The sequence below is a fragment of the Equus caballus genome, chromosome 1, assembly GCF_041296265.1.
Source record: "Equus caballus isolate H_3958 breed thoroughbred chromosome 1, TB-T2T, whole genome shotgun sequence".
In the NCBI taxonomy this organism is placed as follows: domain Eukaryota; kingdom Metazoa; phylum Chordata; class Mammalia; order Perissodactyla; family Equidae; genus Equus; species Equus caballus.
Window position 1 is genome coordinate 80715485 of NC_091684.1, and position 12577 is coordinate 80728061.

The 12577-nt window shown below is 68.1% G+C and overlaps 3 non-coding genes across 3 annotated transcripts; all 3 read left to right on the forward strand.

Annotated features, from left to right (window-relative positions):
- The first annotated feature begins 3690 nt into the window (after positions 1–3690).
- LOC138919205 (5S ribosomal RNA) lies at positions 3691–3809 on the forward strand. Its single transcript, XR_011429203.1, has one exon. It is a non-coding gene; the product is annotated as a 5S ribosomal RNA (ribosomal RNA).
- Positions 3810–7726: 3917 nt separating this feature from the next.
- On the forward strand, positions 7727–7845 carry LOC138919209 (5S ribosomal RNA). Its single transcript, XR_011429207.1, has one exon. It is a non-coding gene; the product is annotated as a 5S ribosomal RNA (ribosomal RNA).
- Positions 7846–11757: 3912 nt separating this feature from the next.
- LOC138919210 (5S ribosomal RNA) lies at positions 11758–11876 on the forward strand. Its single transcript, XR_011429208.1, has one exon. It is a non-coding gene; the product is annotated as a 5S ribosomal RNA (ribosomal RNA).
- The last annotated feature ends 701 nt before the right edge of the window (positions 11877–12577 follow it).

The window sequence follows — 12577 nt, forward strand, 5'->3', positions numbered from 1 at the left end:
GGAACCCAGGGCCAACCGGGGCCGGCCCCGCGTGGCCGTGCCCCCGACGCCGCCCTCGTCCGGCGGGCTCCCTCTGTCCTCGGCGGCCTCTTCCCACCCGCCAGGCTCCTGAGAGACCCTAGCGGTCCACTCGGCCGGCGCGGCACCCAAGCAGTTGGTCGAGTCGTGGTGTGCGATGGAACGGATCCCGCTCCGGGCTGCGGAGGCCCGGACAGCTTCAGCAAGCTGCCAGCAGCCCCTCCGTCTTCCAGAGCCCATCTAGGAAAGACCCCGGGTCAGGCCTCTCCAAACAGCACCTACAGAAGGACGGGGCCCACTGGGCTCGAGAGGAGCCTTCCGGGCCTGGCCATCCATCCCAAGCGGGACGGCTTCTGGATTTTCTGATGCCTGCGCCGTGTGTCAGCTTCTCCAAGTCGGTACCTGGCTGTCCTTGATACCGTCGTTCGCGAGAAACCCTCGTTTCCGCACCGGAGTTGGTACGGGTCCTTTTGTGTTGTCTTTCCTTAAAGACGTCCCCTTCCCCAAGTGTCTAAGTTTCAAGCGCCTCCCCCCGCTCCCCGGCTGGGATGCAACTCCGTCTCCGTCTTCGCTTTTGTCTTTTGGGGGGGGGGGGTGGTCCTGCCTTCGTTTGAAAGGTCGGTGTCTGGCTCCTCGTGGATCCCTTGCATCCGTTTTGATTCTGAACAGACTGGATGGAAGGATTAGGAATCTTGCTGCGCTGGCCCAGGGTTTTGGTGTCCCCTCACTCAGGTGCCTCACTCTGTCCTGCCCCCCTCCTGGCCTCTGTCTGCCAGAGGGAGTGGACGAGTCCCCCGAGAGGACATTTCCGTCCTCAGCGGCCAGCCCTTCCTGGCTCCTTGGCTTGAGCTTTCATATCGTGCGGCTCGGGCAGCTTTGAAAGTCTGCTCTTCCCCTGCCTGTGTCCGCGCAGACTATCGCGGAAAGGGGATCCGGGAAAGCGGGAGGGGAGTTTGCTCCAGGGGAGGAGAGCGGGGATGACAGGGAGGAGGAGAGGGGAGACTTGCCTCAGATCGCACGGACTTTTACATTTTCAAGGGGGGAATTCATCAAGGTAAGCCGTCTCTTCCCCACCGCAGACAGAAAGCAATAGTTGCTCGCTGTGGAGAAGCTGGGACATGCGGGCAGAGCAGGAAGAGAGGACCTCAACCTCCATCCTCTCACCGTTCAGCAATCATCCTGGGAGCGAATATCCTCGTGTTTCCCTTTTCCCGTGGGCCCCACTTTCCCTGCCAGAGCAGACCCAGGGCACCTGTGGCCTGCTTCCTGCTTGCCCGGGATGGCGGGGTGGCGGGGCGGGGCGGGCCGCGCGTCGCTCCCTGCAGGGTAGCGCCCTGGGTGGTTCTGGTTCCGACGGCTCCCCCAATCTGACCTCCGATGAGCGTGTTCTGCTGGGAGAACTGGGGCTGTGTCTCCGTAAGTTTCCCGGAGTGCGGGCCCGGAGGCTTGGTCTCAAACGAAGGCTCGGCAGCAAGGGCCGCCGTTCCTGCGAGGGACTCGCCCTCCCTGAGCGGCAGTTGCCTCATCTGGTTGGAAAGGGGGTCCTGTTAGTGCCTCGTCGGTGGCGTTGTTGCGAGCGCGGAAGCGGGAGCACGGAGCACACCGCTCAGCACGGAGCGCGGCACTGGTTGGTGCGCGCTCATCGTCTGCCGTCCTTCCCTGTGAGCATAGTGCTTTCCGCCGACATTCGCCCGGCACCTGCGGGCCGCGTGCCTGCTTGGGGCCGGACCCAGCAGCCGAGGACGCAGGTGCCAAAATCTCTGCCTTTGGGGGAGTTCGCCGCCTCGTGCCTGGGACGGGAGGACCGACGGCAGACCAACACGTCCCGACGAGAGGCGGCGTCCCCGACGACGGGACGCGGTGCCGTGGGAAATGGAGAGCCTGGCACAGCCGAGGTCCTGGTCAGACATGCGTTGATGGCGTCGCTCTCTTTCCCCCAGCCCGCCCCCCGCCCCCCACCCCGGCCCCCCGGCCCTTTCCTCTCCCTCGCGTCCCGAGGTCCCCTTTCCAACGGGATCCAAGAACGCCCACAGGGCCCAAACTCTTGAGATGGGCAGTGCAGACATCGTGCACTGGATCCCGGGTGGACGACGGGAGAGGGCTGCGGCCCAGAACCCTGAAGCCCAGAGGTCTCGGGACGGGGATACCGGTGACGTCGGGAGGCACCAACGGGTGTTCCGACGTGCGTTTCCCTCCCCGTAATCACACCGTGGCGCTCATCCGTCCATCCTCGGCGTGCTAGCCATCTTGGTAAAACTAAGGAGACTTAACGGGTGAGCTAACCTGTGGGAGACCCTGGGTAATGTCCCTACCTGCGCTCGAGCAGACTGTGGACGCTGTGGTCGTCGGGGAGGGGGTTCTGTACGTCTGGTAGATTGCGTTGGTTTCTCGGGCGAAGTTCTCCGTGTCCTGACTTTTCTGGCTGCTCGTTCTGTCAACTCAGGAAGTCCGGGGGCGCCCCGCAGAAAGAGGAAAAGAGCCAGAACGAAGAGGCGAAGAGAGAAGGAAAGAAACACACAAACACGCACGCGCACACAAAAACGCGCACACACAGAGCGAGAGCGAGAGCGAGAGCGAGAGCGAGAGCGAGCCCGAGCCCGGCTGCCTGTCCGTGGCTCCTGGGCGTCCGGGTCGCGGGACAGGGATCCCAGGAGCGCTGCACTCCTGAGACCCTGTCTGCACGTCCCAGGGCCCCAGGGGTGATCGCCAGCCCCAGGGCCCCCGCCTCCTTGCCCGGGCCCAGCTCAAGCACCACCGCCCTCCTGTGGGGAAGCTGCCTCTTGGGCAGGGCCTCTCTGTGTCAGCGTGAGCGTCTGTGTGTCTGTCCCGGGGGGTGTCTGTCTGGGTCCGTGTCTCGGATCCTCTCAATCTCTCTGTCTCTGCCTCTGTCTCTGTCTCTGTCTCTGTGTCTCTCAGGTCGGTCAGTCAGGAGCTGTCCAGGGTGGCCGCGGGGCCTGGGGTTGAGGGCGCGGTCCGGGTCCCGTGGGCGGGGCGCGGGGCGGGGCGGGGAAGGGTGGCCCGCCCTGGTCTCCCCGCGCCCCGCCGCCCGCCCCGGAGGGCTTTCCGGTGATGCCCTCTGGTCGCGCCGGTGGCTCCAGCTGGATTTGGGCAAGTTGGGGCCGGGCCGGAGCGGCGGCCGCCGGGGGTTGTTGGGCCCGGGTTCGTTGGGAGGCGCCTCGGGCCGGAGGGGCCTCGCCGGCCCGGGGCCCCGACGCGCTGACGCGCCGACGCGCCGACGCGCCCGACGCCCCGGGCCACCTGTCCCCGAGCAGAGCAGCCGGATGTCCTGCGACCCGTCGCCGGGATGCGGGCGGACAGGAGGCCTGGAGCGTCCGGGGCCGGCTTGGGAGAGCGCCTAGACTTGCGCCCCGCCCGCCCACAGTCCCCGGGGTGCCCGAGGCCTCCCGCGCCCTGGGCGGGCGGCAGGGCAGGGCAGGGCAGGGCAGGGCAGGGTTTGGCTGGCCGCGGCGGCGGCGGCGGCGGCGGCGGGAGGCAGTGGCAGGCAGGCGGCAGGCGGCGGAGCGCGGGGCGCAGGGGACGCGGGCGGCCGGTGCGCGTCACAGGGGCTCGGGCGCGCGCGTCACAGACGCCAGGCGACGGCGCGTCACAGGGGCCAGGCGACAGCGCGCGCGCGCGCGAGGCTTCTTAGGGGCGCCGGCGGCAGCCGCCAGCGTCTACGGCCATACCACCCTGAACGCGCCCGATCTCGTCTGATCTCGGAAGCTAAGCAGGGTCGGGCCTGGTTAGGACTTGGATGGGAGACCGCCTGGGAATACCGGGTGCTGTAGGCTTTTGCCTCCCGCCGCCTCCCTCTCCTTTTGCGCCCCCCCCCCCGCCCCCCGGCCCCAGCGCCGCTCCCTCCACGCTCCTCCCGCCCCTCCTCCCTCCTCACCGGTCGCCCCATCGCCCCGCCACGCCCCCACCGCTGTCCAGCCGCGCGAGTGCCCCGCGGCCGCGGCCACCGCCGCCGCCGCCGCCGCCGCCGCCCAGCCCTTCCACCTCGCGGCCCCACGGGAACCCAGGGCCAACCGGGGCCGGCCCCGCGTGGCCGTGCCCCCGACGCCGCCCTCGTCCGGCGGGCTCCCTCTGTCCTCGGCGGCCTCTTCCCACCCGCCAGGCTCCTGAGAGACCCTAGCGGTCCACTCGGCCGGCGCGGCACCCAAGCAGTTGGTCGAGTCGTGGTGTGCGATGGAACGGATCCCGCTCCGGGCTGCGGAGGCCCGGACAGCTTCAGCAAGCTGCCAGCAGCCCCTCCGTCTTCCAGAGCCCATCTAGGAAAGACCCCGGGTCAGGCCTCTCCAAACAGCACCTACAGAAGGACGGGGCCCACTGGGCTCGAGAGGAGCCTTCCGGGCCTGGCCATCCATCCCAAGCGGGACGGCTTCTGGATTTTCTGATGCCTGCGCCGTGTGTCAGCTTCTCCAAGTCGGTACCTGGCTGTCCTTGATACCGTCGTTCGCGAGAAACCCTCGTTTCCGCACCGGAGTTGGTACGGGTCCTTTTGTGTTGTCTTTCCTTAAAGACGTCCCCTTCCCCAAGTGTCTAAGTTTCAAGCGCCTCCCCCCGCTCCCCGGCTGGGATGCAACTCCGTCTCCGTCTTCGCTTTTGTCTTTTGGGGGGGGGGGTGGTCCTGCCTTCGTTTGAAAGGTCGGTGTCTGGCTCCTCGTGGATCCCTTGCATCCGTTTTGATTCTGAACAGACTGGATGGAAGGATTAGGAATCTTGCTGCGCTGGCCCAGGGTTTTGGTGTCCCCTCACTCAGGTGCCTCACTCTGTCCTGCCCCCCTCCTGGCCTCTGTCTGCCAGAGGGAGTGGACGAGTCCCCCGAGAGGACATTTCCGTCCTCAGCGGCCAGCCCTTCCTGGCTCCTTGGCTTGAGCTTTCATATCGTGCGGCTCGGGCAGCTTTGAAAGTCTGCTCTTCCCCTGCCTGTGTCCGCGCAGACTATCGCGGAAAGGGGATCCGGGAAAGCGGGAGGGGAGTTTGCTCCAGGGGAGGAGAGCGGGGATGACAGGGAGGAGGAGAGGGGAGACTTGCCTCAGATCGCACGGACTTTTACATTTTCAAGGGGGGAATTCATCAAGGTAAGCCGTCTCTTCCCCACCGCAGACAGAAAGCAATAGTTGCTCGCTGTGGAGAAGCTGGGACATGCGGGCAGAGCAGGAAGAGAGGACCTCAACCTCCATCCTCTCACCATTCAGCAATCATCCTGGGAGCGAATATCCTCGTGTTTCCCTTTTCCCGTGGGCCCCACTTTCCCTGCCAGAGCAGACCCAGGGCACCTGTGGCCTGCTTCCTGCTTGCCCGGGATGGCGGGGTGGCGGGGCGGGGCGGGCCGCGCGTCGCTCCCTGCAGGGTAGCGCCCTGGGTGGTTCTGGTTCCGACGGCTCCCCCAATCTGACCTCCGATGAGCGTGTTCTGCTGGGAGAACTGGGGCTGTGTCTCCGTAAGTTTCCCGGAGTGCGGGCCCGGAGGCTTGGTCTCAAACGAAGGCTCGGCAGCAAGGGCCGCCGTTCCTGCGAGGGACTCGCCCTCCCTGAGCGGCAGTTGCCTCATCTGGTTGGAAAGGGGGTCCTGTTAGTGCCTCGTCGGTGGCGTTGTTGCGAGCGCGGAAGCGGGAGCACGGAGCACACCGCTCAGCACGGAGCGCGGCACTGGTTGGTGCGCGCTCATCGTCTGCCGTCCTTCCCTGTGAGCATAGTGCTTTCCGCCGACATTCGCCCGGCACCTGCGGGCCGCGTGCCTGCTTGGGGCCGGACCCAGCAGCCGAGGACGCAGGTGCCAAAATCTCTGCCTTTGGGGGAGTTCGCCGCCTCGTGCCTGGGACGGGAGGACCGACGGCAGACCAACACGTCCCGACGAGAGGCGGCGTCCCCGACGACGGGACGCGGTGCCGTGGGAAATGGAGAGCCTGGCACAGCCGAGGTCCTGGTCAGACATGCGTTGATGGCGTCGCTCTCTTTCCCCCAGCCCGCCCCCCGCCCCCCACCCCGGCCCCCCGGCCCTTTCCTCTCCCTCGCGTCCCGAGGTCCCCTTTCCAACGGGATCCAAGAACGCCCACAGGGCCCAAACTCTTGAGATGGGCAGTGCAGACATCGTGCACTGGATCCCGGGTGGACGACGGGAGAGGGCTGCGGCCCAGAACCCTGAAGCCCAGAGGTCTCGGGACGGGGATACCGGTGACGTCGGGAGGCACCAACGGGTGTTCCGACGTGCGTTTCCCTCCCCGTAATCACACCGTGGCGCTCATCCGTCCATCCTCGGCGTGCTAGCCATCTTGGTAAAACTAAGGAGACTTAACGGGTGAGCTAACCTGTGGGAGACCCTGGGTAATGTCCCTACCTGCGCTCGAGCAGACTGTGGACGCTGTGGTCGTCGGGGAGGGGGTTCTGTACGTCTGGTAGATTGCGTTGGTTTCTCGGGCGAAGTTCTCCGTGTCCTGACTTTTCTGGCTGCTCGTTCTGTCAACTCAGGAAGTCCGGGGGCGCCCCGCAGAAAGAGGAAAAGAGCCAGAACGAAGAGGCGAAGAGAGAAGGAAAGAAACACACAAACACGCACGCGCACACAAAAACGCGCACACACAGAGCGAGAGCGAGAGCGAGAGCGAGAGCGAGAGCGAGCCCGAGCCCGAGCCCGGCTGCCTGTCCGTGGCTCCTGGGCGTCCGGGTCGCGGGACAGGGATCCCAGGAGCGCTGCACTCCTGAGACCCTGTCTGCACGTCCCAGGGCCCCAGGGGTGATCGCCAGCCCCAGGGCCCCCGCCTCCTTGCCCGGGCCCAGCTCAAGCACCACCGCCCTCCTGTGGGGAAGCTGCCTCTTGGGCAGGGCCTCTCTGTGTCAGCGTGAGCGTCTGTGTGTCTGTCCCGGGGGGTGTCTGTCTGGGTCCGTGTCTCGGATCCTCTCAATCTCTCTGTCTCTGCCTCTGTCTCTGTCTCTGTCTCTGTGTCTCTCAGGTCGGTCAGTCAGGAGCTGTCCAGGGTGGCCGCGGGGCCTGGGGTTGAGGGCGCGGTCCGGGTCCCGTGGGCGGGGCGCGGGGCGGGGCGGGGAAGGGTGGCCCGCCCTGGTCTCCCCGCGCCCCGCCGCCCGCCCCGGAGGGCTTTCCGGTGATGCCCTCTGGTCGCGCCGGTGGCTCCAGCTGGATTTGGGCAAGTTGGGGCCGGGCCGGAGCGGCGGCCGCCGGGGGTTGTTGGGCCCGGGTTCGTTGGGAGGCGCCTCGGGCCGGAGGGGCCTCGCCGGCCCGGGGCCCCGACGCGCTGACGCGCCGACGCGCCGACGCGCCCGACGCCCCGGGCCACCTGTCCCCGAGCAGAGCAGCCGGATGTCCTGCGACCCGTCGCCGGGATGCGGGCGGACAGGAGGCCTGGAGCGTCCGGGGCCGGCTTGGGAGAGCGCCTAGACTTGCGCCCCGCCCGCCCACAGTCCCCGGGGTGCCCGAGGCCTCCCGCGCCCTGGGCGGGCGGCAGGGCAGGGCAGGGCAGGGCAGGGCAGGGTTTGGCTGGCCGCGGCGGCGGCGGCGGCGGCGGCGGGAGGCAGTGGCAGGCAGGCGGCAGGCGGCGGAGCGCGGGGCGCAGGGGACGCGGGCGGCCGGTGCGCGTCACAGGGGCTCGGGCGCGCGCGTCACAGACGCCAGGCGACGGCGCGTCACAGGGGCCAGGCGACAGCGCGCGCGCGCGCGAGGCTTCTTAGGGGCGCCGGCGGCAGCCGCCAGCGTCTACGGCCATACCACCCTGAACGCGCCCGATCTCGTCTGATCTCGGAAGCTAAGCAGGGTCGGGCCTGGTTAGGACTTGGATGGGAGACCGCCTGGGAATACCGGGTGCTGTAGGCTTTTGCCTCCCGCCGCCTCCCTCTCCTTTTGCGCCCCCCCCCCCCCGCCCCCCGGCCCCAGCGCCGCTCCCTCCACGCTCCTCCCGCCCCTCCTCCCTCCTCACCGGTCGCCCCATCGCCCCGCCACGCCCCCACCGCTGTCCAGCCGCGCGAGTGCCCCGCGGCCGCGGCCACCGCCGCCGCCGCCGCCGCCGCCGCCCAGCCCTTCCACCTCGCGGCCCCACGGGAACCCAGGGCCAACCGGGGCCGGCCCCGCGTGGCCGTGCCCCCGACGCCGCCCTCGTCCGGCGGGCTCCCTCTGTCCTCGGCGGCCTCTTCCCACCCGCCAGGCTCCTGAGAGACCCTAGCGGTCCACTCGGCCGGCGCGGCACCCAAGCAGTTGGTCGAGTCGTGGTGTGCGATGGAACGGATCCCGCTCCGGGCTGCGGAGGCCCGGACAGCTTCAGCAAGCTGCCAGCAGCCCCTCCGTCTTCCAGAGCCCATCTAGGAAAGACCCCGGGTCAGGCCTCTCCAAACAGCACCTACAGAAGGACGGGGCCCACTGGGCTCGAGAGGAGCCTTCCGGGCCTGGCCATCCATCCCAAGCGGGACGGCTTCTGGATTTTCTGATGCCTGCGCCGTGTGTCAGCTTCTCCAAGTCGGTACCTGGCTGTCCTTGATACCGTCGTTCGCGAGAAACCCTCGTTTCCGCACCGGAGTTGGTACGGGTCCTTTTGTGTTGTCTTTCCTTAAAGACGTCCCCTTCCCCAAGTGTCTAAGTTTCAAGCGCCTCCCCCCGCTCCCCGGCTGGGATGCAACTCCGTCTCCGTCTTCGCTTTTGTCTTTTGGGGGGGGGGTGGTCCTGCCTTCGTTTGAAAGGTCGGTGTCTGGCTCCTCGTGGATCCCTTGCATCCGTTTTGATTCTGAACAGACTGGATGGAAGGATTAGGAATCTTGCTGCGCTGGCCCAGGGTTTTGGTGTCCCCTCACTCAGGTGCCTCACTCTGTCCTGCCCCCCTCCTGGCCTCTGTCTGCCAGAGGGAGTGGACGAGTCCCCCGAGAGGACATTTCCGTCCTCAGCGGCCAGCCCTTCCTGGCTCCTTGGCTTGAGCTTTCATATCGTGCGGCTCGGGCAGCTTTGAAAGTCTGCTCTTCCCCTGCCTGTGTCCGCGCAGACTATCGCGGAAAGGGGATCCGGGAAAGCGGGAGGGGAGTTTGCTCCAGGGGAGGAGAGCGGGGATGACAGGGAGGAGGAGAGGGGAGACTTGCCTCAGATCGCACGGACTTTTACATTTTCAAGGGGGGAATTCATCAAGGTAAGCCGTCTCTTCCCCACCGCAGACAGAAAGCAATAGTTGCTCGCTGTGGAGAAGCTGGGACATGCGGGCAGAGCAGGAAGAGAGGACCTCAACCTCCATCCTCTCACCGTTCAGCAATCATCCTGGGAGCGAATATCCTCGTGTTTCCCTTTTCCCGTGGGCCCCACTTTCCCTGCCAGAGCAGACCCAGGGCACCTGTGGCCTGCTTCCTGCTTGCCCGGGATGGCGGGGTGGCGGGGCGGGGCGGGCCGCGCGTCGCTCCCTGCAGGGTAGCGCCCTGGGTGGTTCTGGTTCCGACGGCTCCCCCAATCTGACCTCCGATGAGCGTGTTCTGCTGGGAGAACTGGGGCTGTGTCTCCGTAAGTTTCCCGGAGTGCGGGCCCGGAGGCTTGGTCTCAAACGAAGGCTCGGCAGCAAGGGCCGCCGTTCCTGCGAGGGACTCGCCCTCCCTGAGCGGCAGTTGCCTCATCTGGTTGGAAAGGGGGTCCTGTTAGTGCCTCGTCGGTGGCGTTGTTGCGAGCGCGGAAGCGGGAGCACGGAGCACACCGCTCAGCACGGAGCGCGGCACTGGTTGGTGCGCGCTCATCGTCTGCCGTCCTTCCCTGTGAGCATAGTGCTTTCCGCCGACATTCGCCCGGCACCTGCGGGCCGCGTGCCTGCTTGGGGCCGGACCCAGCAGCCGAGGACGCAGGTGCCAAAATCTCTGCCTTTGGGGGAGTTCGCCGCCTCGTGCCTGGGACGGGAGGACCGACGGCAGACCAACACGTCCCGACGAGAGGCGGCGTCCCCGACGACGGGACGCGGTGCCGTGGGAAATGGAGAGCCTGGCACAGCCGAGGTCCTGGTCAGACATGCGTTGATGGCGTCGCTCTCTTTCCCCCAGCCCGCCCCCCGCCCCCCACCCCGGCCCCCCGGCCCTTTCCTCTCCCTCGCGTCCCGAGGTCCCCTTTCCAACGGGATCCAAGAACGCCCACAGGGCCCAAACTCTTGAGATGGGCAGTGCAGACATCGTGCACTGGATCCCGGGTGGACGACGGGAGAGGGCTGCGGCCCAGAACCCTGAAGCCCAGAGGTCTCGGGACGGGGATACCGGTGACGTCGGGAGGCACCAACGGGTGTTCCGACGTGCGTTTCCCTCCCCGTAATCACACCGTGGCGCTCATCCGTCCATCCTCGGCGTGCTAGCCATCTTGGTAAAACTAAGGAGACTTAACGGGTGAGCTAACCTGTGGGAGACCCTGGGTAATGTCCCTACCTGCGCTCGAGCAGACTGTGGACGCTGTGGTCGTCGGGGAGGGGGTTCTGTACGTCTGGTAGATTGCGTTGGTTTCTCGGGCGAAGTTCTCCGTGTCCTGACTTTTCTGGCTGCTCGTTCTGTCAACTCAGGAAGTCCGGGGGCGCCCCGCAGAAAGAGGAAAAGAGCCAGAACGAAGAGGCGAAGAGAGAAGGAAAGAAACACACAAACACGCACGCGCACACAAAAACGCGCACACACAGAGCGAGAGCGAGAGCGAGAGCGAGAGCGAGAGCGAGCCCGAGCCCGGCTGCCTGTCCGTGGCTCCTGGGCGTCCGGGTCGCGGGACAGGGATCCCAGGAGCGCTGCACTCCTGAGACCCTGTCTGCACGTCCCAGGGCCCCAGGGGTGATCGCCAGCCCCAGGGCCCCCGCCTCCTTGCCCGGGCCCAGCTCAAGCACCACCGCCCTCCTGTGGGGAAGCTGCCTCTTGGGCAGGGCCTCTCTGTGTCAGCGTGAGCGTCTGTGTGTCTGTCCCGGGGGGTGTCTGTCTGGGTCCGTGTCTCGGATCCTCTCAATCTCTCTGTCTCTGCCTCTGTCTCTGTCTCTGTCTCTGTGTCTCTCAGGTCGGTCAGTCAGGAGCTGTCCAGGGTGGCCGCGGGGCCTGGGGTTGAGGGCGCGGTCCGGGTCCCGTGGGCGGGGCGCGGGGCGGGGCGGGGAAGGGTGGCCCGCCCTGGTCTCCCCGCGCCCCGCCGCCCGCCCCGGAGGGCTTTCCGGTGATGCCCTCTGGTCGCGCCGGTGGCTCCAGCTGGATTTGGGCAAGTTGGGGCCGGGCCGGAGCGGCGGCCGCCGGGGGTTGTTGGGCCCGGGTTCGTTGGGAGGCGCCTCGGGCCGGAGGGGCCTCGCCGGCCCGGGGCCCCGACGCGCTGACGCGCCGACGCGCCGACGCGCCCGACGCCCCGGGCCACCTGTCCCCGAGCAGAGCAGCCGGATGTCCTGCGACCCGTCGCCGGGATGCGGGCGGACAGGAGGCCTGGAGCGTCCGGGGCCGGCTTGGGAGAGCGCCTAGACTTGCGCCCCGCCCGCCCACAGTCCCCGGGGTGCCCGAGGCCTCCCGCGCCCTGGGCGGGCGGCAGGGCAGGGCAGGGCAGGGCAGGGCAGGGTTTGGCTGGCCGCGGCGGCGGCGGCGGCGGCGGCGGGAGGCAGTGGCAGGCAGGCGGCAGGCGGCGGAGCGCGGGGCGCAGGGGACGCGGGCGGCCGGTGCGCGTCACAGGGGCTCGGGCGCGCGCGTCACAGACGCCAGGCGACGGCGCGTCACAGGGGCCAGGCGACAGCGCGCGCGCGCGCGAGGCTTCTTAGGGGCGCCGGCGGCAGCCGCCAGCGTCTACGGCCATACCACCCTGAACGCGCCCGATCTCGTCTGATCTCGGAAGCTAAGCAGGGTCGGGCCTGGTTAGGACTTGGATGGGAGACCGCCTGGGAATACCGGGTGCTGTAGGCTTTTGCCTCCCGCCGCCTCCCTCTCCTTTTGCGCCCCCCCCCCCGCCCCCCGGCCCCAGCGCCGCTCCCTCCACGCTCCTCCCGCCCCTCCTCCCTCCTCACCGGTCGCCCCATCGCCCCGCCACGCCCCCACCGCTGTCCAGCCGCGCGAGTGCCCCGCGGCCGCGGCCACCGCCGCCGCCGCCGCCGCCGCCGCCCAGCCCTTCCACCTCGCGGCCCCACGGGAACCCAGGGCCAACCGGGGCCGGCCCCGCGTGGCCGTGCCCCCGACGCCGCCCTCGTCCGGCGGGCTCCCTCTGTCCTCGGCGGCCTCTTCCCACCCGCCAGGCTCCTGAGAGACCCTAGCGGTCCACTCGGCCGGCGCGGCACCCAAGCAGTTGGTCGAGTCGTGGTGTGCGATGGAACGGATCCCGCTCCGGGCTGCGGAGGCCCGGACAGCTTCAGCAAGCTGCCAGCAGCCCCTCCGTCTTCCAGAGCCCATCTAGGAAAGACCCCGGGTCAGGCCTCTCCAAACAGCACCTACAGAAGGACGGGGCCCACTGGGCTCGAGAGGAGCCTTCCGGGCCTGGCCATCCATCCCAAGCGGGACGGCTTCTGGATTTTCTGATGCCTGCGCCGTGTGTCAGCTTCTCCAAGTCGGTACCTGGCTGTCCTTGATACCGTCGTTCGCGAGAAACCCTCGTTTCCGCACCGGAGTTGGTA